General features: G+C 41.6%; 1 protein-coding gene across 2 annotated transcripts in view; it reads left to right on the forward strand.

Annotated features, from left to right (window-relative positions):
* The first annotated feature begins 629 nt into the window (after positions 1-629).
* Positions 630-25,880, forward strand: part of TBL1XR1 (transducin beta like 1 X-linked receptor 1) — a 107,947-nt gene continuing 82,696 nt past the window's right edge. Inside the window, exon 1 of one of the 2 annotated variants that reach the window (XM_030455994.1) lies at positions 630-982. The gene's annotated coding sequence lies outside the window, so the exon portion shown is untranslated. The remainder of the gene's footprint in view (positions 983-25,880) is intronic. The other variant, XM_030455995.1, reaches the window with a different exon arrangement.

Genomic DNA, 25,880 nt, shown 5'->3' on the forward strand with positions numbered 1-25,880 from the left:
CGGAGCCGCGGGCGCAGAGCCCCGGGGGCGGCTGCTTCGGCCCCGCTCCCGCCGCCAGGCCGGGGCGGCCTCTCCTTCCTGTCAGGGCCCCGGGCGGCCTCTCCGCCGCCCGCCTTCCCTCACGCAGGCCCGGCCGCCGCTGCGCCTGCCCGGAGAGCGCGGAGGGGGGGAAGGAGAGAAGAAGGAAGGGAGGAGAGGGTCCCCCCGCCCCAACCGCCGAGCCCCACGCTGCCAGGGCGGCGGGTTTGTTGTGCCGGGCGGCCTCAGCGAGCCGGCCGCGCTCCTCCTCGCCTGGCCTCGCCTCCCGGCTCCTTCCTTTCCCTTCCCTTCCTTTCCCTTCCCTGCCTTCCCTCAGCGCGGCGGCGCTCTCCCCGGCGCCCATTTCCGTGCGGCTGGCCACCCGCTCCCCGCGCCGAGTGTCTGAGGGCCGCTGGCTGCTCCCCGCCGCTTGGCTCCTTCCCTTAGTAACAGCTTCTACATTCTGCCTCAATTCCTCCTCAATCTAAATCACACACACACACACACACACACAGATATTACTTTTTTTTTTTTTTTTTTTTTTTTTTCCTCCCCTCCTCCTTCCTCGGGACTTAATCTCTACCCCCCCCTTCTCTCTCTCCCCACCCTCCCCCTCCCCCAGCCCCTGGCTCGGGATATAATTGAATATCACAGCACTACTCGCTGGGTATTTTTTTTTCTTCCTCCTCCCGTGTGTGTGTGTGGTGGTGTGTGGTGTTTTTTTTTTTTCCCCCCCCTTTTTTTTTTTTTTCCCCTCTCCTCCTCTTGGTGTGGACACTTCAGCTAAAAAAAAAATATAAATATATATAATAATATTATCGATACAAATACGTGTGTACACACACACAGAGGGACACAGAGATGTGTATGTATATATATATGGCTGTATAAAAACACGGAGGAGACAAACGAGGGTGAATTTCTCCTCAGGAAGGGGGGAGCACCGCTCCGCCGCCGCTCGGAGGTAAGGACCGGGGCGCTCCCCGCCGAGCCCCGCGGGCCGGGCGGGCGGGAAGGGACCGGGACCGAACCGGGCCGGTCCAGGAGGGGTGAGGGGGGGGGATGGCGCCGTGTTTGTCTCTGTGGCGGTTGGAGGTGTGTGTGTGGGGGATGGGCGCTCGCTTAACGCCTGCCACGGCCTCCCCCCACCCCCCGGTTTTAATTAATGCTTTGTGGGGTGCGGGGACACACGCTCCCCCGTGGGTCTTTTTTATTTTGGGGGGGGGGGGGGAAGAGGTGTAATACGTTTTTTTTTTTTTTTAATCAAACGGCACCCTCCTTCCCCTCCCCCTCTCCACGCCGCTGCCCTCCCCTCCCCCACTCGGCTTCATTTTTTTTGGAAAAGGATTTAAGGGTGTTGGGGGCGGCGGGGGATAAGAGAATGGCACACGGGAGCCATGGCGAGCGGCCTATTTTAAGCCCGATTTGTGTGGAGAAGAGCCTTCCCCTCCCCCTCCCCGTATATTTACTTATGGGGGGAGGGGAAGCGGGGTGAGGGGGGAACCGAACCGGACTGGACCGGACTGGGTGGGCCACCCCTCCCCCGCTCCGTGGAGTTTCCCCCCTCCCCCGGCCCATTCCAGGCCTTTACTGGGGGGCTCTGTCCCTGCCCAACGTGTGCCCACCCCACCCCCCTCTCTCTCTCCCTGGTCGAAGCAGCCAAGTTATTGTTTATCAGTTTTCCTGCAAAGTTCAGGGTGGAATGTGAAATACCCCGCGGTGGCAGAGGGCAGGCCCAGTTTGGGGAGGGGGGAAAAAAAAAATCAAGTGGTTTTGGTTTTGCTTTTTATTTTTTGCACTTCATAGAGGTTGTCTCTTGGTGGGCCTGTGCCTGTCCAAAATCTGGTGCAAACTGTGCATTGCACCTTCCAGGGGGGCTCACACGGTTGGTGCAATGTATTTTCTTGGTAGAGGACGTGGATCTTGCACTAGCACGACATGTGCCTTGTTATTATTGTTGTACCCCCGAAAGGGTTAAACTGATCGTGTTGTTCCAGGTGAATTTAATCTTTCATCACCGAATTTCCTTTTAAGGCAGCTTGAGAGAATGAAAGTCTTTTCCCTTTGCCTGTCTTTTGCTTTATCCCTCCAACAGCAAACTTTATATGTGCTTAATGGCAGAGGCTTGTTGCTTCAGATGGATGAACGTGAGTCTGGAAGAAAAGTTTGGCGTTTGTAGGTCGCTGTGTAGGAAAGTGAAGTTTGCTGGTGAAGTTTTTACTACTCTCCAGTGTGCTCCACTTCCTCGTTTTCCTGTCTGTGTAAATCAAATTCCTGGCTGATTTATGCAGGGGGTCACAAAACATATCCTTCTTCATTATTAAAAGTATTAGAGGCATGACCAGGAGACCCAGGCTTTGTTGTGTAAAAAAAATAACCAAACAAACTCAAACCATTTTCTGGGCTTCTTTGACTCTCCTGTCCTATGTTGCTAAAATAAAGGAGCACGTTGAGTGTATTAATAAGGTGGTTTGGTGTTGGTGGTCACTAGATTTGGGTCTTTTTAAGGTCTGTGGTTTGTGCTCTATGTGTGTGAGGGAACCATTTGCAATATTGGTGTTTGGGGTGTAAGTTGTACCTGAATTTTTGGGTGTGCTGGGTAGTTCTGGGCCTTTGTCTTGCCCTGAGCAGCCTGAAGGCATAAGCTGAGGGTCAGGCTGGATTTGGGGCCTTCCTGTGGAGTTAGGTCTTTTCAGAATATATTTCAAATAAGGACTGATCCTGCAAACTCTTTTATGAGTCCTCATGGAAAGAAAGGACTGTGCTATTATGGTGGTGGTGCCCAAGGGTACACGTGGTGTTCTGTAAGTGATCACAGCAACCTGTGGTTCCTTGTAGTGTTTTTTTTTTGTTTTTGTTTTTAAATTTTATTTTGCTTCTGGTTAAGTTCTAATGGAATACAACATGTCACATTATTTACCTAAGATGGCCTGTGCCTGCACACTATCACTTTTAAAAGTTTTCTTAGGGGAAGGTGGATTTGTCTCCATGAGAACAGGGTTCATGTTGTACTGTGTCTTGGGGAACTTGGGTGGCATGCCTCCCGAGTTGTTATTGAGAACACTGGAAAAGACTTAGTTCTCACTGCCACCAGGGAAGGGGAAGGAAATAAATTTAAATGTGTAAACCAGTTGGGGTTTGGCTTTTGGTCTTTTATTTTTTTTTCCAGAGTTGGATTTTTGTTAGTTTTAAATGTGTAGAGAATAATAGATATGTGTAGCATTAGGAATGCAGTAATTACAGGAGAGTCTGTTGCCTCAGCTTTTTTTCCTCTTCAAACAGGTAGTTACAATTTCTTTTTCCTGTGAGTTTTTTAATACGAATGCTTCTTTCAGTTTTACACTATATATGGTAATTATTGATGTTTGTGTAATGCTTTTGAAGTTGTAAGGCTTGGTATAAGTGCTAAGTACTTCAGAGTAATTTTCCCCATCATGAAAGAGCTTGATCCTAAAAATGCTACAGCCCTAAGCAGAAAAGAGGCTCTGGATGGATCAGGGAAATGGTCAGAATTGCTTATAGTGTTTCTTCCAGTAAATATTTTTTTTAGTTACAACAGATCTGAATAATGCAAAGCAAACCAAGTTATTTTTGCCTACCTTGATTTTGGTTCTCAAATTTAATTTACATGGATTTCTCATTTGAGTCAGAATGCTGTCTGCTGTTATAAATTTTGTAGTGGTAGTAAAGGTCCACGTCGTACAAGGATGTAATTGTGCAGAAGTCAGGAAGTCCTGCAAAAACACACACACAACTTTGTGAACATCAGTGGTCTAGTTCAGTGGAATAAGCTTTGCAGATGTGTGTGAGGTTGCTTGCAGAAGCTGAGTGTGTTTTGTATTAGCAGTGGGCAACAGGATGTGAATCTTTCCTGACACTGATACTTTTTTGGCATTCCAGCACTATTAAGTGTTTTGGGGAAAGCTGAGGCAGTGACAGGCGTGACAACTTTCCTTCACTTATCTCATTCCTTTTATCTTCTGGGTACCCAAGGGGTAGCCACCCACCTGGTTTTGGCTTAGTTTTCCTGTCCCTTCCCCAGGGTCCCACAGCTGCTCAGGATTGTGGTGCCTGAGACACCTTTCTGGAGAGGACACTTGTGGCAAGTGGAGAAGAGACAGACACAAACCTGCTGCCAGCTCTTCCCCTTTTGAACCTGGACAGGGAGGTGTTAAAGTTGGTCCCCACGTCTTCAGAGAGGGGGCAAGGGCCAGAATGTCCTGCAGGACTGTGTTGTGTCAATACTGTGCTGTAACTGAAGTACAAACTCCTTTTTTTACTCTAATTCGTGTTGATACTGATATTTGTGGTACTGTTCTGTATCCTGACTGTGGTAGGAGTGTGTGCTTGTGCATGGGTACACACACAGAATCCAGGGTGTAATAATGTCTGTATATTTTAAGGCCTAAACATCAGCTCCTACAAGTAGCTGCAGGTTGGAGGAGAAGTGAAAGTGTGTGTGCTCACACTCTGTAATTATGTGTGTTCAGCTCTTGCAAAAAAGTGACTACTGTGAGAATATGCTCTTTTCAGTGCTTCCGAGTTGCATTGCAGCATTAAGGTTATAGCTGAAATTAACAGGTGATGAAGAAACATCTCCTGTGTTCCTGCTATTAATTTAGCTACCCTTGTCCCATATACTTGCAGTTCTCTAAGCACTGCAGCATGAAGCTAGATGATCTTAATTTCTGTGAAATAGCTTATTGAAGAGAATGACTTAAATAGGAAAAGGCTCATCTGGAGATCCCAGGCAGAGTAGATGGAGACCTTTTTATTAATCTCATAATTGGTTTCCTCTGACATAAAGTACGCCAGTGAAATGAGAAATAATAAATATCTTTTTCACATGAAATTGTAGGGGAATATGCTGGCTTTCTTTCAATTTTACAAAATTGAATTAGCTAACTTGAGGTAAAAAGTAGTGAAGATGAGGCAGTGTAGTTGTCACTTCCTGCGGGTTGATGGGTTGAGTGAACAAGTACAGAGGCCTGGTCTAGAAATCACTTCCAGTTTGTGTGAAATCTGTGAACTTCTTGTCAGGGTTCTGCCCTGTGGTAACTAATCCAAGATGAGAAGGCCATTTTCTTCCATCTCATAATGAAAACAAAGCTGAAATTGTTTATGCAAATTCTCTGGATGGCTGTACTTGAGTTGGAAGTTGAGGTTTCCTTTGGTTCTGAAGGATCTATAGAACCATAACTCAGCTTACCCTCTGAAACATCGGTTATTCAGTAGTTTACCACATAGTTCTACATGTCATCCTTTAGACTTCTTTTTGTGTTGCTAAGAAGCCTTAAATTTTTTTTTTCCTTGCTAAGAAATAAGGGGTCTTTCCAAGCTGGAGGATGTGTAGCCACAGGGGAGAATGTACACACGAGCTGGGTGCTTAGGGTCTGGCTGGCTTGGTGAGCCAAGGAGGGAAATTGCATGTGCTGCAGGTTACTCTCTTTACTTGCTTTCTTGGATGGGCTGATTGCTAGAAAGACTTCGGAAACTATTTTCTTACCTGTAGTAATAGTAGTAAAAATACTTGGTGAGTTGGTGTAGCTTTCTGAAAAACCTACTGAAAGAACCTCCAGAGTGATGAGAAGGGAGTTTTACAGAATTGTCTCAGTTGATGTATGCGATGTCTTCTGTAGAGTCCTCTTGGTGTTTGGATGTAAGTGTCCATGGTGAAATTCCATAATTTGTAGAGATACTCAGGTCTTCTAAGCAAGTTACCTTGAATACCAGAAGCAACATACCTAGGCATGCTATCAGACAAATAGGTCCTTTTTTTGGGATGAGTAATGCAAGCAAACTGGATGTCAACTGGTAGCGCTTGAGCTGGTTCAGTGCCTGCATGTATGCTGCACAGCTCTGAGAGAGATGCACAGCACTGGGTGCTGGGAGTGGAATGTGGATCCCCAATTTGCGTTGTGGTTTTTCTTGGTGCAAACCTGACTTTTGATAAGAGTATAAACTGGTACCTGCATCTATAAAGTAGGATATTAATAGTCATGTTTTCAAAGATGCTGAGTCCCCACAGTTGTGTGTGAAGTTGGCGATTTCTGTGTGTGCGTAGCATTTCTAAAAATCATGTCTTGTGTGTGGCTTGTTGGCTTTTGCAAACTCCCATGAGGGTGCAGTTTCTGTCTCTTTCTGGGAGCAGTATTGGTAAAAGGCTATGTTGTGTACTCTGACTTGTGTTTCTTGTCATAACTCTTAAGTCTCCATGTTGCAAAGGAGCAATTGTGTTTATCGGTAATGTCGAGCAGTAAAAAATCAGAATCATCCAGAGAAAAAACAGTTGTGGTGTGGTTTTTTTTTAAATTTTATTTATTTTTCTTCTTTCTTATGATCTGAGATTGAGTTCAGTCACTGTTCATTATAAACATGTATTAGAGACACTCTACAACCATGTCCCACATGCAGACATTCTGGGTGTTATTTCAGATCTCTGGAGGTGCATTACTAGGAAATTTTAGCTGGTGTGGTGTGAGTGCTAGGCCTTCCCTTCCCCCCCATGGACAATAATTTGTTGCCAACCTGGCCAAGGCAGACAGGCAGCTGTCTCTGCAGCTAATGCTAGTGCTCCTTTTAACCCCTTGCTGGCTTTGGGCAATGAATCAGTCACTTCCCCCAGCTGCGTGCAGGGCTCCATCAAAGCTCACTGACATCAGTGCCCAACTGGTAGATTTTTTATGATTAGGACTCTGAAAGTGACTCTGTAAACTTTCCTGTTCTGTTACCAGCTACGTGCCTGCTGGCAGTGACTCCAGAGCATAGAGATTTCTGTATGGCCTGTTCCTGAGCATTTTCCCAAGGTTGTGAGTTAAGGGTCAGATATTTACTATTCATGAATATTTATGTGCAAATACTGTGCCCAGTGCCAAAACCACAGAAATTGTCAAGGTTTAGAGTACTGTATATTCTTATCTGTAAGTTGTATCCATTTGACATTAACAGTGTTAAAAGTTCAGGCACTTCACTTGGGTGACCTATTGCTGGGAATTCCACTGAATTCGAGCATAGGAGAGCTGAATTTTAGTCCACTGCTGGTTCCCTAAAAGTACTGGGCAAAGAAGGGACAGTTAGATTTCCTGGAAGGAGTTGTCCAGGCTAGCTGAGGAGAGAAATAACACATTTTATAGCTATTTTGTGTTTTTTTTTGGGCAGACTGATTAATGCTTAAGTGTCAGCATGACTTCTGAAAATACATTTTTGCCTTGTAAAAATAGTAATAAAAAGATCTCATTTTTCATTTATTGTTGATATTGGTATAACTTACAGTCCTGTTGGAACAAATGAGCATTTTCAGCATGAATTTCAGCAGTTGGGAGAGTGTTAAGTGTGGCTGAAAATTTTACCTTAAAATACTATTAGATATTAAGAGAGATGATTCTGCAGGCTGATGTTCCTCATGCTCCCAGCTCTGTTCAGCTCCCAGAGTTGCTGAGAACCTTTCCTCTTTTAGGCCAAGTGTGAATTTGTGGGGGGAAAAAATAGTTTTGATATTGCATAGACCTATGGGGGAAATAACAAGAGATCTGGGTCAAAAAAGTAGGACGTGCAAGACTTAGTATCTGTTGAAGTGTATTTATTTGTCCTATATTAGGTTAAAGGAAGTATTGGTGCTTTCATTTTGGCAACATGTCCTTCAGTCTGCGGTGTTCTGTAAAGGGAAGACAACTGTTAAACAATGAATCACAGCTAATTTTTGTACGGATGTCAACATTCTTCTCTAGTGCAGAAATTTTTGCCTGGATATTAACACAAACATTCCTAAATCCAGACACTTAGTGCTAAGTTTTAACTAGGAACTGCTCTGTAAAAATACAGATTTTTGCCATGATGATAATTGTGAATCTGTAATGTACTTTGGGCGTACATTCTTTCAGATGTAATATTTTTAAATTTACTTTTAAAGCAAAGTTAGCACAAATGTGCATGAAGGAAAATGAAGAACAGTGTTGTTGAACCATCTATTAATATTCACGTTAAGAAATCATGATAGAAACATCCCTTGTGTGGCAATGGATTAGCTTTTCCTTGCAACTAATGCAGCAGATCTGGGTTCAGAGGAAGTGGGGGGTCCATACTTGGTGTATGACGTGGAGGATGCCAGATGTGGTACCTGGGTTTCACTTTGTTTCAAGTGCACAAACTGAAATTTCTACAAATCTGGTGTGTGCCTTGTTCAGGTGTGAACTTACAGCACTGCGTAAGATGAAAAAGTCAGGAGTATGAAACTTTAAGGATGTTGAATTGTGATAAAAAACTTACAACAGAAATACAATGAAACAGCCTACTAAGCAGTTTTGGTGAGCTTAATTGATAGCATGAGCGATGTCTAAATGTAGCTGATTAATAGAAACCAGCCTTTTTTTTTTTTTTTTTTTTGTGAACAGCTTTCACTGTTATAGTAAATATTGTCACAATTGTTTGAGTTGTAAGAAAAATGCTTTGTATTTCTCAGACTGTTTCTAGGGCAAATTCTGAATGGCTGTTCATTACATTAGAAATATCAATGTGTTTATTTTACTGTTGAGCAAAGTCGTGTTAGTTGGTTCCTCTGCTGTCTACACATTCAAGGTTATTTTGATATGATATTTATTTCTATTTCACCAAGGCCCTTTGTAACTATTTTTTCTTACTATACATAAAGTACATGCTAAATACGATAAATTAAGGTCTAGGGAGTCTGTTAAGGACAATCAAAACAAACTTCTGACCATTGTCAGCCATTCTGTTGGGATGTCTGGGGCACCACAGCCCTCCCAGATATATTCCTTTCTGGTTATAATAGGTTGGCATTGATTATGTCTTAAAAATGAACCCTCTCCTTTTTGTGTCGGTACTGTGGGATAGTGGTGGGAAGCACCAAAGTGAATATTCCTGTCAGCCTCCTCTCACTGACCCAGTGCCTGGGCTCACCACAGCCATAGTCCGTGTTAGGTGCTGGGTTGCTTGTATTGTGCTGGGGCACAAAATGGGACTTGGAGAGAATCCTGTGTGTATTGATGGAACTGCTAAGAAGAATTTTAAAATAATGTGTATATGAAGGATGAAAGGATGGAAACTTTCAGAAGGTAGCCAGGGAAAAACACTTTTGATGTGTTGTTGACTCCGCTTGTGTGGTGCTATGGATGACCTCAGAGGGAGAGATTTGAAGGGTATGTGAGATGCAGCATCAGACTCCCAGCTATGAGTATGCCATTACATAGGCTGAGATTCAGTGTTGCTTTAAATTGCCAAGATTGCCTGCAGCAAGGTTTGTGTATGTTGGACATCACTAAGGAGCTCTGGAAAGCTCTGTTGACAATGTTAGAATATGTTAAATCTTATTTGCGTGCATTATGTGCTTCTCACTTTCCTGTGGCTTGTAACTACCTACTTGATGAAATAGGTTTTGGTTGGGTTTTTTTTTGTTTTTTTCAAGGTGAAAAGAAAGAAACACATTGTTTGTTAAAAAGACATTTCAGAGATCAGATTAGTCAGCTTTTCCATTTGCATTAATGTTACTTCCAAATGGTGAAAGTTTGGAACTGTAATTGTACTTCCGTGTGCCCATTGCCTGCCCACTTGTATTAGTCTGATGCTGTTGGGCCTACTGCTGTTCTGTGTGATTACAGTAACACCCCCCAAAGCCTCCCTTTGTGTAATTAAAACACTTATAAGATTCTGCTCATTTTTTTTTTTTCTTTCTATAATGAGCCCTGGCCCAGTGGCCGGTATGGCCATGCTGTCTCCTCTACTTCCCTCTTCTTCCTTCTTCATACTGGAGTGTGAATGTGGCAAATTAATGTACTCTACTGGGGTGTTTTTTGTCTCAGTCTTGACAGTTTGCATAATTTTATTATTATGCCTTCCTGAGGCTTTGATTGATTTTCACCACACCCCGTTGCCCCCCACTTCTTGTTGGCTTTTATTCCCAATTGGACTTTCTTCATTTTGTCATTGTGGACTTTCTTTTACATTCCTCCTATCCTTTTTTTTTTTTTTTTTTTTTTTTCCCAGTTATTTAAGCCAAATGGGTGAGGTTTTATTGCTGTTCTCTGAGTTTGCTCTGCTTTCTTCCTCTTCCTCCTAACTGGTAGTTGGAGTGTAACATATAGAACTGATCCTGGGTTTGGATGGTGCAGCCATGCTCCGTGGCAGAGTGAAACCTGCCCGACTACTGAAGAAATCTCATTTTTCAGGCAGTGAGCTGGGCAGAGATGTGCAGAGGGGTAGCTGGGACGGGCATGCAGGTGAGGAAGTGGAGAGGACGGATTTTGGCAGTGCCTGTGTTTGATAAAAAAAAAGTAATCTTGGCCTTAGCTGTAAAAGATAGTGGTGAGCTGCGAGCTTTTTAAAATAAGGGATTTGAAGTTTTTATTGACTGTGACTTAAAATTAGCAAAAACAAAGTCGGTCATGTTGAGATCAGTGGCAGCCTTATCTTATTGTTTTTATTGTGAGGGGTGTTGACAAGTCACATGCCCCATTGTTCTGGGTGAACAAACACTGCTTTGAGCTGGTACGTGCGCTCAGGCGCCTTTGTCCTGTGCTGCACAGATGAGTGTGCAGAATTGTGACTTTGGAGTTGAAAGATTGGCTTTAGAGAGTTCATGTCTTGAAAATGTGTAATATATGAAAGAGTCTGTTGCTTGGTATTTAAACACCCTTTTTTTTGGTGTCTTCTTGCCCAGAACCTAAGAAAATAAATGGAAGAGAAAATGCATATATATATAATATATATAATATATAATAAATGGGAGAGAAAATGCATCATAAACTCTCCTGTACCTTGTTGCCCCGTGACACCTCTGAATAGCAGGATTGTCTTGTGTCTCTGAAATGGATGTTCTTGGGACCAAGGGAATGCAAGATGTGCTTCTTAGAAAGTCAGTGAAAGATTTTGTTTGAAAGTCTTTCCAATGCAAGTCCCTTACCACAAAACTGTTGGCAGTTGAGATGATAATAATGAACCTCAGCTCTGTTAAAGTCAGTTTTATGGATCACCTCTAAATTATACATTCCTGTGACTGGGATAAGCATAGTGTAACTAAGATGGATGCAAGAGAGACTGGCTACAGGAGCAAGCTTGGCCTGTGTTGGTTGTGGTTATAGTCATGAAGCCTTATCTGGGGAAGAATCCCATTGAAGTAGCTGTGAGTTTTGCCTAAGGAAGAACAGACCTTCCTGCCTACAGTGATTTTGTTATGTTGTTTTTACTACATCTTAATAATGCCAATGTAGCTCATTGTCTGGTTCGGTATTTTTAATTCATAGAATGAGGCTTTATCTTTTTGTCAGCTCATAGTCTTGCTATTTCCTCCTCAGAAACTGGTGCCTGACATGTATTTTGTACTCATACAAAAGCATTCACCAAATTGCTCTTTAACTGTCAGTGCTCCATAGTGGGTATTACCAGGAGACTTTATTGTGTAATTGCACTAAAGCTGGTAGAAATTGTTGTAGCTCTCTAGGCTGTGTCGGCAGTGTCAGCTCTGTGCCTGCCCTCTGATGTTATCAGGCTTCCCAGTTTTGGTGGCATACAGGCAGTCTGTAAAATACTACTGTAATTACAATACAGAACGAATGGCAAGCTTTTGGTGTCCTAATGTGGGTGCTGTACACTAATGGAATATATCCTGTGGGTTCCTGTTCAAGCTTTTCAGATGTTTTGTCTCAGCACTTCTGCCATTTGTCTACACAGTCCCCTCACAGGGCCTGCTTGATTAGAGGGAATTATGGAATTACTTCCTGGTTATGAAGTCCCTCATTAAATTTTCATGGACTTGTCAAGATCTGCAGTGAATCCCCAGAGACACAGCTCTCTACCCACACCCACAGTTTTGCTTTTCTGGGTTGACCTAATATTCCTGTATGTAACAGATAACTGCGTTTAGTTTATTTTTAGTTTACATCACTGAAGATTTTCTGTCCACATGATGATTAGGACAGAAAGCTGGTGTCAGGATTATCTGCTATTTCTGCCACTGTGTGACCTTAGCAAATGGATTAACAAATTTACCCATGCACCAGTGATTTAATACTTACCAGGAGTTTTTTTCAGACCAGTTTGGTTCCCTGGAATCTGGGAAAGGCAGTGTAGCAGCGAAAAGTGGCTTATGTTTTATTTTCCAGTCTCTGCTTTTTTGGAGTTCATAAATTAGGCAAGTTCTCCTTTTGTGTTCATAGGTTTTGTGTGTGTCTTGTAGTTTTTCTTTTATGTTGGACAAAACAATGCTCTTCACATTGGAAATGTTTGGTGATAGTGCTCATGCATGACAAAGAATAATGTTGAAATCAGGGTGCTTGGTTCGTAAAGTTCAGCACGTTTGTGTCCTTAATAATTTGAAAATGAAATCTTATATGAATTTTGACCATTCATACACTTTTTCTTGACCCCAGCAGCACTTTGGGGATGGGGAAAAAGCTGAACTTTTTTTGTGGAGCCATTGAGGGCTGGGTGTCAGAGCCCACCTATGCAAGCAGCTGCTTGTCCCAGCAGTGGGGATGGGAGTGGGGTGGTGGGACCCCCAAGCTGACCCTGCTCTGAAAGCTACAGGTGGACACCTGGGAACTTCTCTGTCTGGCAAGGAAGTTTCTGTCCTCTGCTATTGGTCTTAGAAACATCATCTCTGGAAGGATTGCATTAAGACCTTGTGTGTGTGTGTGTGGGTACTAAACCCAACTGGTTTGGCTGAACCACTTTACAGAGTGACTCAGAACGCCTGTGTTGTTACCATGAAGTGGTGCTTAACTATAGCTTATCCATAGGCATGAACCTGTCTGTAATAGGTCAGGGTGGGTCATGAACTTCTTTCATCACCTTTGCTGTCAGACAAAATCTTAGCAGACTGCAGTGGGCCAGCTTAGGGTGAAGGCAGTCAGACACTGGCCTTTGTGTTTGTCATGACTGCATTACTCATCCTGCCTGGGCTGCTTGGATTTGTCCATATGTAAAGCAGACTTAAGTGGTGACAGGGTCTTTGTCATGTGCTTACAGTTTGATTTGAGCACATCTTCCTTAAGAACTTCCTGAATGATTCTTGTTTATAAATTTATAGTAAAAAAGAAAATAAATTACCAACTCGTATGAAGATCTTTTTTTATGCCCTTTACTAAGAACCAGTGGTATTTTTCCTGTCAGAGCTGTGTGCCTGGGGCTGATAGAGCTTTGCAGGTCTTGTTGTAAGAAATGCCTATGCAAGATGTGCAGTCCTAATGTAGGATATTGCTTTCTGGTGAGAGTTTTCCAGCATTATAGATTTGCTGCCTTAAAGGTCGGGGCGGGTTGCTTTTGTTTGTGATGTACCTGATTAGTGGGTTCCAGCACCCTTGTGCTTGTGGTACTGATGAGCACATGCTTTCTATTCCATTGACTTGTTTCATGTTTGGGTGTTTTTCAGATGCTGGAAAATGAAATTTTAGGAGTGTTTTAATTTTTGGGAAATTGTTTCATCTAAGAAAGAGTTTTATACATTTGGGTTTTCTGTTGTAAGTCCTGCTTTTATATTGTGACTTTTTTTATTTTCATCATACTCACAACTGAGAAGAACCTTCTGATTCATTTACAACAGAAAATCCTGTGAGCACGATAATAAATCCCTTAAAGTTTACAAGAATGTATGTAGTATATTTGCTAGGTAGGTAGCATGGCTTGAAGTTAGAAGTGTGTATTTACAGTGCATTTGCATTTTTTTGAGTGATTCCATAAAAAAAAAAAAGTCTCCCATCTCCTCATTCAGTAAGTATATATGTATCTATATACCCAGCAGATTACAGCTGTTGTGTAGTCAAGTCCCTAATTATTTAAAAAAAAAATCACTTTTAAGTGGGATCCTGGGCTATTTTTAGAAGAGCTGAGTGAAGCCCTTTCTTTAGTTGAACCATTTTCTTGTATTCTGAGGCAGTCTACATGTTCTTTGTAAGAAATACATTACTGCTCCATTGAAGTCAATTCAGGTTTTCTGGAAATGATCCAACCTTCAGGAAAGAAAAATATTAGCATGTGTGTTGAGGGAAAGGGTTTCCCTTTATTTTGGAATTTGCTTGTCATGTTTAGCAAGTAAGCCATTTTAAGATGCATTAAGGCTCTGCAAAACTCATTTTCAGGGCTGAATAGTTTTCTAGTCTTGGGTTGAGCAAAAAGATTTAAATTTAATATTTTCAAGCTTTTTTTTTTTTTTCCATTTTAAATAGCTAGGGATCTGTACATTTATTCAGTTATAATTTGAGTGCCATGCATATTTCAGGAGAACAGAAAATGGAGCATTTAAGATGATGAGGACTGGGTAGCATTTTTTAGCCAGTCATTCCTTTCAGTGTCTGAAATGCTTGTTGCCTGTTTAGATGTTGTAATTTACAGAAGTACAGAAGTAAGCCTTTGCTTGGAAGTCTTAAATATTTGCAATGTGTTGTTTATATTTGAGTTTTTGGCAAACCACATTCTAGGTATGAAGTCAGTCACAAACAAGCTGGAGACCACTGATGTTTTAGTCCTGCAGCTATATCAACACGTAAGGTTAAAATTAAAACTGTCTCAATGTTTGTGTGCATGCATCTTGGATCTGTGTTTCACCGAGACCTTAGGAGACGCTCTTGGTGTGAAAATTTAGTGCCTTCTATCATTCAAGTAGTGTCTATCTAAAGATTTTATGACTTTAAGCTTTTTAATTGAGGGGGATTTGCAGATTTCTAGGCTTGGTTTATAGCAAGTCCAGCACCCCACATACAAATCTGGCTGAGTTGGCTGCGTGTTCTCCAGAGCAAGTGGAGCTTCAGTGATTTTTTTTTTTCTTTTTTTTTTTTTTTTTCCTTTCACTCATGTGCTTCATTTGAGAGGGCAGGGGTTTGGCAGAGGTTTGACCCTTTGGTAGCTGTGTGCTCTTGGGTTATGCAAGCTGCATCGTTTAGCAATCCCTTTCTGTAGTCTGCAGACAGGCCACAGAAGGGGATGGAGCACTGAAGAACAGAGAAGGGTGCAGTGAAGGAGAGGCCTAAGATCAAGGACTCTTCTTTTAAGGCTGCTGAAAGGCATGTACCAGGAGGCCCAAGGAAGCAGGTTCTGGGTCAGGTTGTTGCCTGCTGCTTCTGCTCGGCTGCCCCAAAGGAGGGAGAGTCCAGACAGCCTTCAAACCAACTGGAGAAGGGGCTGGAGCCTTCCCCTGAGCACAGGGGTTCACTGGTCTGTGCTTGATCCCAGTGTTTTCCAGGAACTGCCATCCTCCTGCAACTGCTGAGACCAGCCCCTCCATTTCTCCTCTCAGATTTAGCTACCAAACCTGTGGTATTTTTCCTGTACTTGTCCAGAGTTCTTCTTGCACACATTGGTTCTGAACCAAATGCTGTCTTTGCTCCCTGTTGTTGCAGTCATAGACTTGCAGTTTATAAATTACTATTTTTTTTTATACCGACACATATTTCAGATTATTTTCCTAACTACTACTTTCAGGCTTTTAAAAATCGTCATGACTTGAAAACCTCAGCTTGTTTTGTTTGGAAGTAATTCTTCCTTGGGCAGAAATCAGACCTGAAAAATACTACTCTGAAGTCAGTGAAAGAAAAACTCTCTGGTAGCATTCTGAGTTGTTGAGATTAGCTCTGGATTTTAAGATAATGTAATTTTCTTTTACAAGAAGAGCTCACCACCACCTCCCCTGTTCCCCTTCCTGGCAAGCCCTAAAATATTCTTTGTGTGAATGTGCTATATGATCTCTAATTATATGATCACATACCATTCCACAAATAGTGCAATACAATAGCATAGAATTATTCTAGGATCTTGGAGAGGTCTATTCAGTAGATTACCTTAAACCCTGATCTTGCAAGTTGTTTTTGTGTAAATGACTCCTTTGCCTCCCAGAAGCAGTGTTTACTTGTAGCTCTGCCTTAAAGCCCAAGTTCAGAGCTCGTTATAGACTTCAGGGTTTGGGATGTCAGTTTTGAAAGTTGCCATTTAACTGCTCTTGTACAGCATATGCATATTAAGTAGGATAGCAGAATAACAGTGAAATTGCTCACCTAGGACTGCAGATGCATTACCATAATTAACTGCTTCTTCCCTTGAATTGCACCTAATGAGGGCTGTGCTGTTGGCTGAAAATAAATTGCATAATGCATTACTAGTGACTAAATTATTTACATACCTTAGAGAGAAGATGGTGTAAAAAGTCTGCAAAGTGAGTGCTGGACCATTATGAAAATTAAATGGGGGGTAGGGGGGAAGAATCACAGAACATGGTGTAGCCTGCATTCTCCTGGGTCACTGAAGAGTTCTGTATCCTATTTGCAATATAGTGTGTGACTTCATGGTTACATATTTATCACATTGCTTTGCATTATGTATACGTGGAGAAAGCAGAGTTAGATCTCTGCAAACAGCCTTGGGCCTGCTCTTAAGAGTGTGTCTGGGTGGTTATGAATTGCTAAAAATTACAAGTTGTTGTTGGTTTTTTTTCTACTGCATAACACTGGCCCCAAAATGTGCTAAGTCAAAATGTGGGTTGGCAAAATCAATTGCAAAACAAACTGGACAGTTTTTTAAATACTTGCTGTTCTGTGCTTCCTTTGTGTGTTTTGAGATGGTTCAGGATTTCTAGGCTATATTCACTGCCTATTTTTCTTAAAACCTTATTTAGCCAAGAAGTATTTTAAAAGCATAGGATCTGGTGTCCTGTTTTCATCACGTGAAATCCCGTAAGATCCTGTTTGTTGCCACTCAAAAGATGGTTCCACTATACAGAGATCATTTATGCTTACTTACCAGAAGAATTACCCAGTAAATATATGTGTGAGCCACTCCATGCATGAACGTTGGCAACACCAAAATAGCTGCAAGTGATTGAAAATGAGCTTAACTAGAGGTGGCAATTTATGCTAGAATCTGCCAAAATAAGGCTTGTTTCAGCTCGAGTTTACCAAGGGTAACAACCAGTTTGGAGATCGATTCCTGCTCTTTTAATGTTTGCTTTTGTCTGGATCTTTGATTTGGGCCTGATTTTGGCAATGATTGCCAAAACAGGAAAATATTTTTTTGTTCCCTGATGTTTTAAAGGGAGAATATCAGGGGCTCCTGTGTGTGGGGTTGTCCAAAGCTCTGCACCCATCAGAGGCCTTTCCTAGTGGGAGGTGTTGGGTCGGGATGGGCAAAGGAAGCTGCGAGGGAGAAGGTGGCCCTCAAAGAAATTCAGTTGTTTATGTGATTTCTTAGCTTTATGATCCCAATGGAAAATGTGGTTGCAATAGGGAAAAAGCTTTGCAAGAAGATCTAAGTTTGGGAAATTGGATATTTCAATGGAAAAGCTGTGAGACTGCAGTGAACAGAGAGGGAGTTTGGTTATGGTCTGTATAGTCCGTCAGGCATACAGTGAATCCTGAAGGCCCTGCTGAAGGACAGAGACTTTACTGCTGTCCTTCTCCTGTTGTTGTTTGTCACTGAACTTCTGAGATGTTATTTAGGAGAGAGGGATGATCAGAAAGGACAGCAAAGACCTTGGAAACCCTCTGCCAGAGTCTGAAATCTGAACCGGGGCGTTGCGAATGCATATTTCCGTTTTGCAGAGTCGGAGAGGAGAGCAGGGCCAAAAGAGCATAGAGGAAGGGGAGGAGTTACATTAATTCTGTTTCTTTCTCTTCTCTTCCAAAGCCTTTCATGGAGCATATTAATTTCTGAACTCTCTGACATGAATGCATTAAGTTCAGTGCTCTGCTTTAACATGATAGGAACTTCACTAGCATCCTCTTTCTGGTTGTTATCAATCAACTATTTTATGATTATGAGCACGTTGCAGAATACTGCCACGTGCTGTGGCATTGCCTCTTGCCTGTGGGACAGGGATTTATCGGCATTCTGTTCATGTGGTGGGGCTTGGTTGAGTGAAAAAACACACAGCTTCAGTGAGAAAATGAAGCTGTAGGTGAAAGGATGCAGAGAGATGAAGCCATGCATGTAAGTATTAATGTTATGTTGTCCATGAAGAATGATCATTCCAGTAACCCGTGGCATAACTCTCTTCCAATTTGTTTGGCTTTTTGGTAGGATGGGTGGAGTTTTCTGTAAAGAATGATCTCAAAGGGAAAAAAGCAAGCAGGTTTTGTGGATGTTTATGGAAAGCCCTGGGGCAGTGAGAACCTATTATGAGGCATGAGTAGAAGGGACAAGGCTTTATGTTTGGGTTGTAATTGTGGGTATGGAACAACTGTAAATTTGCAGGTGAAAAAATACTCTGCTTTACATCATGGGCTGTCCAAGTCTCAGTTGAGCAGAGGTGGAATTTTTTCTTGCCTAACATCTGTTCCTTTCTGGAATAAGTGGCTTTAGAGGAAGGCAGGAAATTTCATTGAGATTTCTGTTCACCTCAATCTATGTCTTTGTATTTTCAAAACCTATTTTATTAGATTAAAAAAACACAGGCTACCTTTGCAAGCTGCTGGCGCCTTACATAAGTAATCATATGATAAATACAGTTAGACTAAACTTAACAATATTGAAATCACTTCCATAGGAAGTTGGCTGGCTGCCCAGACATCCGACATCACCATCCATGCTTCATCCACGCACTCAGTCTTGGACAAATGTCCCATGAAAGTCGCTGCAGTTGGGATCTGAATGGAAACAGGCTCCAAAGTCTGAGTGTTTACACCTCTTGCCTTCCCAGGCTTCTCCCTCTCCTTAGGTACCTCCCTGCATATGTCTGACTAGCCTTGCTGTCCTTACGCATGGTGAGAACAGCACCAATCCTAAGCCATTAAGCATTCCTTCTCATATAGGGGGAAGTTTCCATTCTGCTTTCCAAACTCTTGTTCTATGGTGTAATAATCTGGGATAAGGACTCAGTTGTGGCCAACGTGATTCTTGTAAACAGAGACAAGAAATGATGTCTCATTAAAAAATGTAGTGTGGCAGTACAAAAGTCATGTTTATTACCAGTTCTAGAGTTGTATAAATATAGATGCTAGACATCTGCTGAGCGTTGCTTTAGTAGAAATACTGAAATCACTTTTACTCAAGTTAATAAATCCCAGAGTTAGGAAGAAAAGTGGTGGGATGATGGGTAGAAGGAAGGCAAATGAAATGAACAGTGGAAATCAAATTATGGGAGAGTTTTTTGAATATGTTTTCACAAGGAGGTAGTTGCGTAACAATGTTCAGTATTTTAGAATTTTCTCTCTTAGGCTCGTTGAAAGGGCATGGTAGAATTAAGTATGCCATTAATTACACTTCTTCTTTAGGTTGTGGGCATATATTGAACTGGGGGCTGTATCTGCAGAGGAAGTGTCCTAGCAGTGAGGAGCTTCCTGTGGGTCAGTTGTAGGGGGTTTCCCAAATTGCAGAAGGATTTTATTTTTCCTCCTCATACATCTGTAGGATTTGGTAGTAAAACACTTTTCACGCTTATGATGCAGTGGGAATTGATTTTTTTTTTTGGTGATCTGCTTGTTTGATTTTATTTTTCTTTTTTTTAAGGAGTGAATGCATCTCAGTAAAACTATCAAAAAAGGGCACTCTTTTTTTTGTTCTTAGTGCAGTTCTAAGCTTCTAAGAAATTGAGCCATAATCTAGATTTAAATGCAAAAGCAGGAGAGTAATTTATTACCAGTCTGTGCTGTCAAGCAGTTAAACATCAACAAATAAAACCCCAATATATTGAACAATGTTATGTATCTATGTGCTCTGGAAAATACACACAGAAATCTCTGCTGTCGGAAGTGGTCACTGGTGCTCTAAAGAAGGTGATAGTGTCCCCTGTGTGACTTGAGAATGTGTTTTGTAGGGTCACTGTTTTTACCAGTTGGACCAAGAGAAAACAGGAGGTGTGAGTGCCAAATAGGGCAGTGTCACAAATAGATGCCTGTAGTATTTTTTTAATCAAAGTTGTTTGACAGTCAGAGAAACTTTAAAATTGCACTAGATATGCTTCACATGGTTTTGGTTTTTTTGAGTTCTTATTCTTATCAGAGCTTTGTTTTATTTGGGTTTTTTGTTTGTTTGTGTTTATTTGTGAGGTTTTTTGTTTGCTTTTTTTCCTCCTAAAATAACCTAACTTTTTGTTTCATAGTCTCACATGTCAGTTTACAGCACTGGTTGTTTATCTGCTGTATTTGTCTCTTGAAATATGCAAGTTGTTGACCACTGCCTATCTGTCAATGAATTAATTTGTGTTCAGGATTTTTTTGTCTGTTTAGCAAAAAACCCCAAAACATTAAGTAATGCAGTGCTGTCTTCCTTTCAAACTCTTCCTTACTGCCTGAGCAAAATCAGTTTTTATGGCAGTAATGCTAACTCCACACTTACGTGTCCCTTCCCTCTCTTGTGTTGGCTTTTCTCAGTAAAAACCCATTTATCATCCACTTCCAGTTTAACAGCCACCTGCCCTAACCCATTCACCAAGTCTACAATCCACCAATTGATACATTTTTAGCCTCCTGTTGGTATGAAGTATTTTTTTTTAGGGTTATGGTTAGAAGCTTTATAATAGAAATGGATTGTGAACAGCGAAAGACGAGAGCAAGGCAAACATTTTTTCCATTCTGGTATCATTCCTGCTTGAACTTTTTTTTTCCCCCAGAGATACATTTTAAAAAGTGTATTTTGAGGTGGAAAAACTGTACCATTTGGAATGCTGTCCAAACATACCAGAAAACTGTGACTTTCTGACTGCAGGCTGGATGTCTGCTTTCATGTTCTGTGGTGGCAGATGCTAATTCATGTGTGTAAATGAAGTTAGTTGCATTCTATTTAATTTGAATGGTGGAAATTATTCTAGTATTTAGTGAACCAGTATGATTACTGGTATGAAGGCAGCATGGGAAGACTGAGGGACTTCATTATTTATGGGGTAATTTATATTTTGTAGTTCATTATATTGACTTATAATTAATTCACTGCGAGGTTCCTATAAAATTGCCTTGTGTGAAATACTATTTATTTAATCTTCTAATGAAATGCCCCAGCTCCTGTGATAGGCATGCAAATAATTGAAATAAATTGTATGCAAATAATTATTTAAATGGCATGGAAATGTAAGCGTGATGTAAGTATCATGCCTGGACTCTTATCAACATTCCTAAGCAGAATCCTCATACTGATGTTTTCAGCTGAATTTTCCTGTGTCCCTTTTTCTGTTCTGAACTGGCAGCTTGGCTCAAGCAACCGGAGCACTCTTTGACTCAGAACGTGACCTGGAATGTTTTTCTAGCAATGCCATCATGAGGAGTTTAGAAATACCTGGAGTAGAGAACAGTGTTCTTGTTGCTGCCTGAATGTACAGCCTTAGATGTTTAAGTCTGTAACTGCCAGATCAGAAGGCTGACTGATTACTTCTTTGGTGTGGAGAAGCCAAAATCAGAGCATCAGGGGGGGGTTTGAATTATGCAGTGAACTCTTAGGCAGACTACACAGAGGCATAAGGAACCCTCTTAGGACCCTTGTCCACAGGTGAGACATGAAACCATAGCCAACTCCATGCTTTTCTCAGATATCTCTTGCATCACTATGTTTTCCAAAGCTCAGAATAATATCCTCAACTGGTATTAATCATCTTGCATGTATCCAAGTGTAGTTCTGACTGAACAATTGATCTTTTAAATCAGGCTTCACTTCTTATGAGAATAAGTGGCTCCAGGGGAGAAAGGACTTTTGTTTTCATTTATTGCTTGTGGTGATGCAATGCACTTCATAGCTTGGGAAGCCCTATCTTGTATTGACTTCCTCTGTGCCTGCCTTCCTCCTGACAGTGCCATTTGGCTTTGATCCCAGCCTTTACTGGGAGAAAATCTTGTAATGGTTTTGGAGGCTTGTGGACAGATCTGGTAAGAGACACTTTTCTTATGTTTTGTGAGCAGGCCAGGCTGGAACTGACAGAAATGCAACCTGATGTATGTTTAAGCATGGAGAAGGCAGGTATCACTGGAGGGAGGACAGGTCATGGAAAGAATTGAATTAGCTTTGGGAATGGCCCCTGGGAGTGAGAAAACTATTGACGTAAAAGCCAGGAAAATTGATATTTTGGGGGTTGTTGCTGGAGGTTATGTGAAAAATTTTGCTTTCATTAGACTAAACTGAATTGAGTGTTTTCTTGGCTGTACCTTATCTATACAGCACAACTTAACTTTTAGGCCTTTGGGATTGCAGTGGATGTGCATGTTAAATAGCCAGTCTTGGGGTTTTGTTGTTTTTTTTATTTATTTATTTTATTATTTTTAATTGCAAATGAATGGTCCAGGTTTCAGAGTGGGAAGGGAGAGGTAAGGTCTCAGCACATGTTTACACACAGTGGAAACAGTTAGGAAGAACATTTAAGGTTTAATTGAAAACTGCTGAGAGCTAAGAGAATATTTGCTCAAATTAATTCACCATATTAATCCAGATGATATTGGGTAATGTGGGTATACAGGATACCCTATAGTTTAACGTTAGATGTGGACTAACAGTGTATGTTTAAGTTATTTTCCCCACCTGAGAGGCAGTATTTAAGATTGGTTATCCATTTGTTAGAGTTTTAGGCAATCAGTAAGACAAAGTTGCTCTTGTAGAAGAGTCATTTTCTGGAGGGTGTTTGGGGGACAGTAGGCTGGGGTGGCAATTTTGTTTAATATTTTTAAGACTTTCTAGTTGTCCTTATCCTTGTGGAACTGGGTAAAACAGTCAAGGTTGGGGTGGCAAAAAAATGTAATCCTACTTGGGAGCTATTTCATACATTACTGGCTTTCAGTGGTCCCCTAAAAAGAGGAGAACAAGCTTGTACGGAAGTCAGGCCAGATTCAGTGCCTGCAATATGATCTTGTATTATCCTGGTTAACTTCCATGGTTCCTGTATTTTCTTTTTTTAAATTTCATTTAGGAAATTATTTTTTTTTTTAATCATGGCAGTGAAAGAAAAATCTCAGGAAGCCATGCTGAATGGCTGGAGTTACTCGTCCACAATTCAGAATGAACTGAATCTCAACAGGCAAAAGAATGCAAGAATTCACCATTGATTTAAACCAGATTTATCCTTCTAAATAATCATCTTGTTAGTTATAATTTTCAGTTACAACTTGGGGGGTGGTGGTGTCAGCTTACCCAACAAACTAAGAAATGAGCAGTGGGTGGAGAAGTGGGGTAGCTGGGAGAGACTGAATCTTTGAATTGTTCAGTCCAGCAGACAAAGCGTTTGTGTTTGTGCAAAGGGGATTTGAATTAGTTTTCCTTGCTTGTGACTTCTGGTTCCGGGCTGTCTTGTGCAGCAGTGTGTGATTGCACATGAGGCAGGATTGTTCTTGGTCAGGGATCACTTTTCTGTTGCATTTTATTGAGTTTACGTGTTCCTGGAAATTATAAGCTTTGAGTGGCAGTAGGCAATTTTGGTGGGTTTTTTGGTGTTGTTTTTTTCTAGTTACCCTGAGCAACAACTATAGGCATCTGTACAGTTTCAGAGTATAGATGTTTAAGAAGTCCAAATCTCTACACAAAAGCTCAAGCTTCCTGCAAGTTGCCCTTAGTAGATGTCCAAGTGGAAAATGACATCTGCATTCTCTGTCCTGTGTTTAGTCTGAGGTGAAGACTAGTTAAGTTACCTAAATCACCTAAAAACGCTAAACAAAACCAGGTTCTGGCCAGGGCTCTGTGTTCTTGCTAATGAACCAGTTGGCAGTGTGCTTTATGACTTTCTTATTTCCAGGAAGTCAGGAAGGGCACAACATGACCGATACTCTGCCCATGGAGGAGATAGTGTCTGATCAAGTCTGGTGCATGCCAGATCACAGCTGTTCCTTTTGGGCTTCTTTGTGCAAATTCCATTTGCTAACATAATTTTGTACCAGCTCCTCCCTGTGTCTTCTGTGGCAATTTGCTGTGTTGGTTCGTGTTCAGCTGAAAGAGCCCTTGGTCTGGTTCAGCTGGAAGTCTTCGATGTGGTTGGAGAAAGAATGGGAAAAGGCTCATGTTTGTGGCACAAAAAACCTCCTGCAGTACAAGGAAGAGTATTTGTTATTGTAAGAATTTCAAATTATTGCAGCACAGGGTGTGAGGGGAAACAGTCTCTGGTAGCCAGTACTGGAATAAGACATCATATTTCTCTTGTATCCTTCTCAAGCTGTTCAGTCCTCAGATATGAAAGGAGAAAGTTTTGTCCTTTCAGTCCTTTTAGGGTGGACTAATCTGCTGTGGATTCATGCTGATATTCATGAGGTGCTGAGCAAGATGTATCTTAGAGTGCAGCCATGGGTCAGGTACACTAGATTTAGTTCCTTTGGGTTCTTACCATGGTCTCAGGCTCTAAGACTTCAGGCTCCTGTGGATTTATCTGATGTCCTCTGAAACTTCACAACAGCTGAAACAACTTCCATTAAACTTGAGGATAAGTGAGAGACTTTGCTTAATATAGAAACAGACTCCACAATGTTTTCTGCACATGAACTTCTGAGATAGAAGTGTGCAGTTAAGGTAATTTTAAAGATAACAACATTTTGTGTGAGTGGTGGACTCTTACACTCTGTATGATCTGTGTGTTGGATCCCCCGTTGACAATTCACGATCTGTCCTTCAGGCTTGCACTTGGCAGGTCTGTTTGCTGTGTATTCTCCTCCTAAGTACTGCAGGCACTTGTTTCCTCCTATATGGCCTGTGGCACTTAGAGGTATGCCTCTGGAGTGAGGAAATGAGTAGTCATTAAGCTAGAGGAAGCTTGAAAATAGCTTGCTTCAGGCAGCTTATTGCAAAGTTGTTTAATATTATTTTTCTTCTGAATAGCAGAACAAAGCCACAACAGCACGAAAGTTTTAAAGGCATTTTGCCCGCTGCTGTTACATGTTTGTTTCTTTCTTTTTCATTTTTTTATTTTTTACTTTTGGTTGGGTTTGTTTTTTTTTTTCCTTATGTTACATTATGCAATTTTTGGGCTGTCATCTTACCATAGGTACTGCCTTAACAAAGATGAAAATAGTAACCTGAGTAATCCTGCATGGCAGGGATGGCAGCGACACCTTCACTGGATCAGTATATGAAGCTCTCTCTCTCCATCTGAGCAGTGGGATAGGGGATGCGTCAACTTCTCCTCTGTATTTTGGCACTAAATCTGAGCTGGGCTTTCTCCCATGCCCAGGGCACTCAACTGCTCTCTAAAGCATGTGGTGGGAGGCAGTGGTGTTACCCGATGGTGTCTGCTGGGCTGGGAAGCAAACTGCTTTCATTTGAAGAGCAGCACTTGGCTTCACAGGAGATGGAGCTGCTGATGCCCACAAGGTGATGTTTGTTGACATTAGAGGTGAGGAGCAACCAGTTGTAAGGTGGAATCCAACTGCCTGAGAGGGAGAAGGAAATGGCACCAGCCCAGGGAAAAAAAAGCAGGCAGGTATCATGCATTTGAGGCAAGGTTTGAGAGCAAAGGAGATGGCAGCAAAGGCCTAGGAGGAAACATGGCTGGAAGGTGTCAAGGCAGTAGACAGAGGTGGTAGAGGGTGAGAAGCTGGCAGAGGAGAAGCTTGTTTGAAAATGACTGGGACCATTTGGTTTATGTTAACACATTCTACTTCACAGTTTGGGAGGAGTGCAAATAAACCAGGTCATCTCATGCAAACCTTGTTAAGAGAAACATGAAAAAATGGCTAAGAGAAACTATGGGAAACATCAAAGATAAAATTGAATGATTTTATAGTTTAAAATTATTATTGTTAACTTAGTGAGAAAGGTTTTTTTAATTTTTTTTTTTCCCTGATGATATATTAATGATTACTCTGCTTCTTTTGGAGACTGAAAAAATAATAGTGGTTAAATGTGGCAAGGTCTTTGGAAATATCCATGACTCAGTAGGCAGAACTTTAAAAAGTTGAGACATCTCAGAAAAGGCTAAAAAATTATTTAACTACAAGGCACTGAAACTGTAAAACCTTTTAGTGTGTTTACCAAAG

The sequence above is a fragment of the Calypte anna genome, chromosome 9 (genome assembly GCF_003957555.1).
Source record: "Calypte anna isolate BGI_N300 chromosome 9, bCalAnn1_v1.p, whole genome shotgun sequence".
NCBI classification, from domain to species: Eukaryota; Metazoa; Chordata; class Aves; order Apodiformes; family Trochilidae; genus Calypte; species Calypte anna.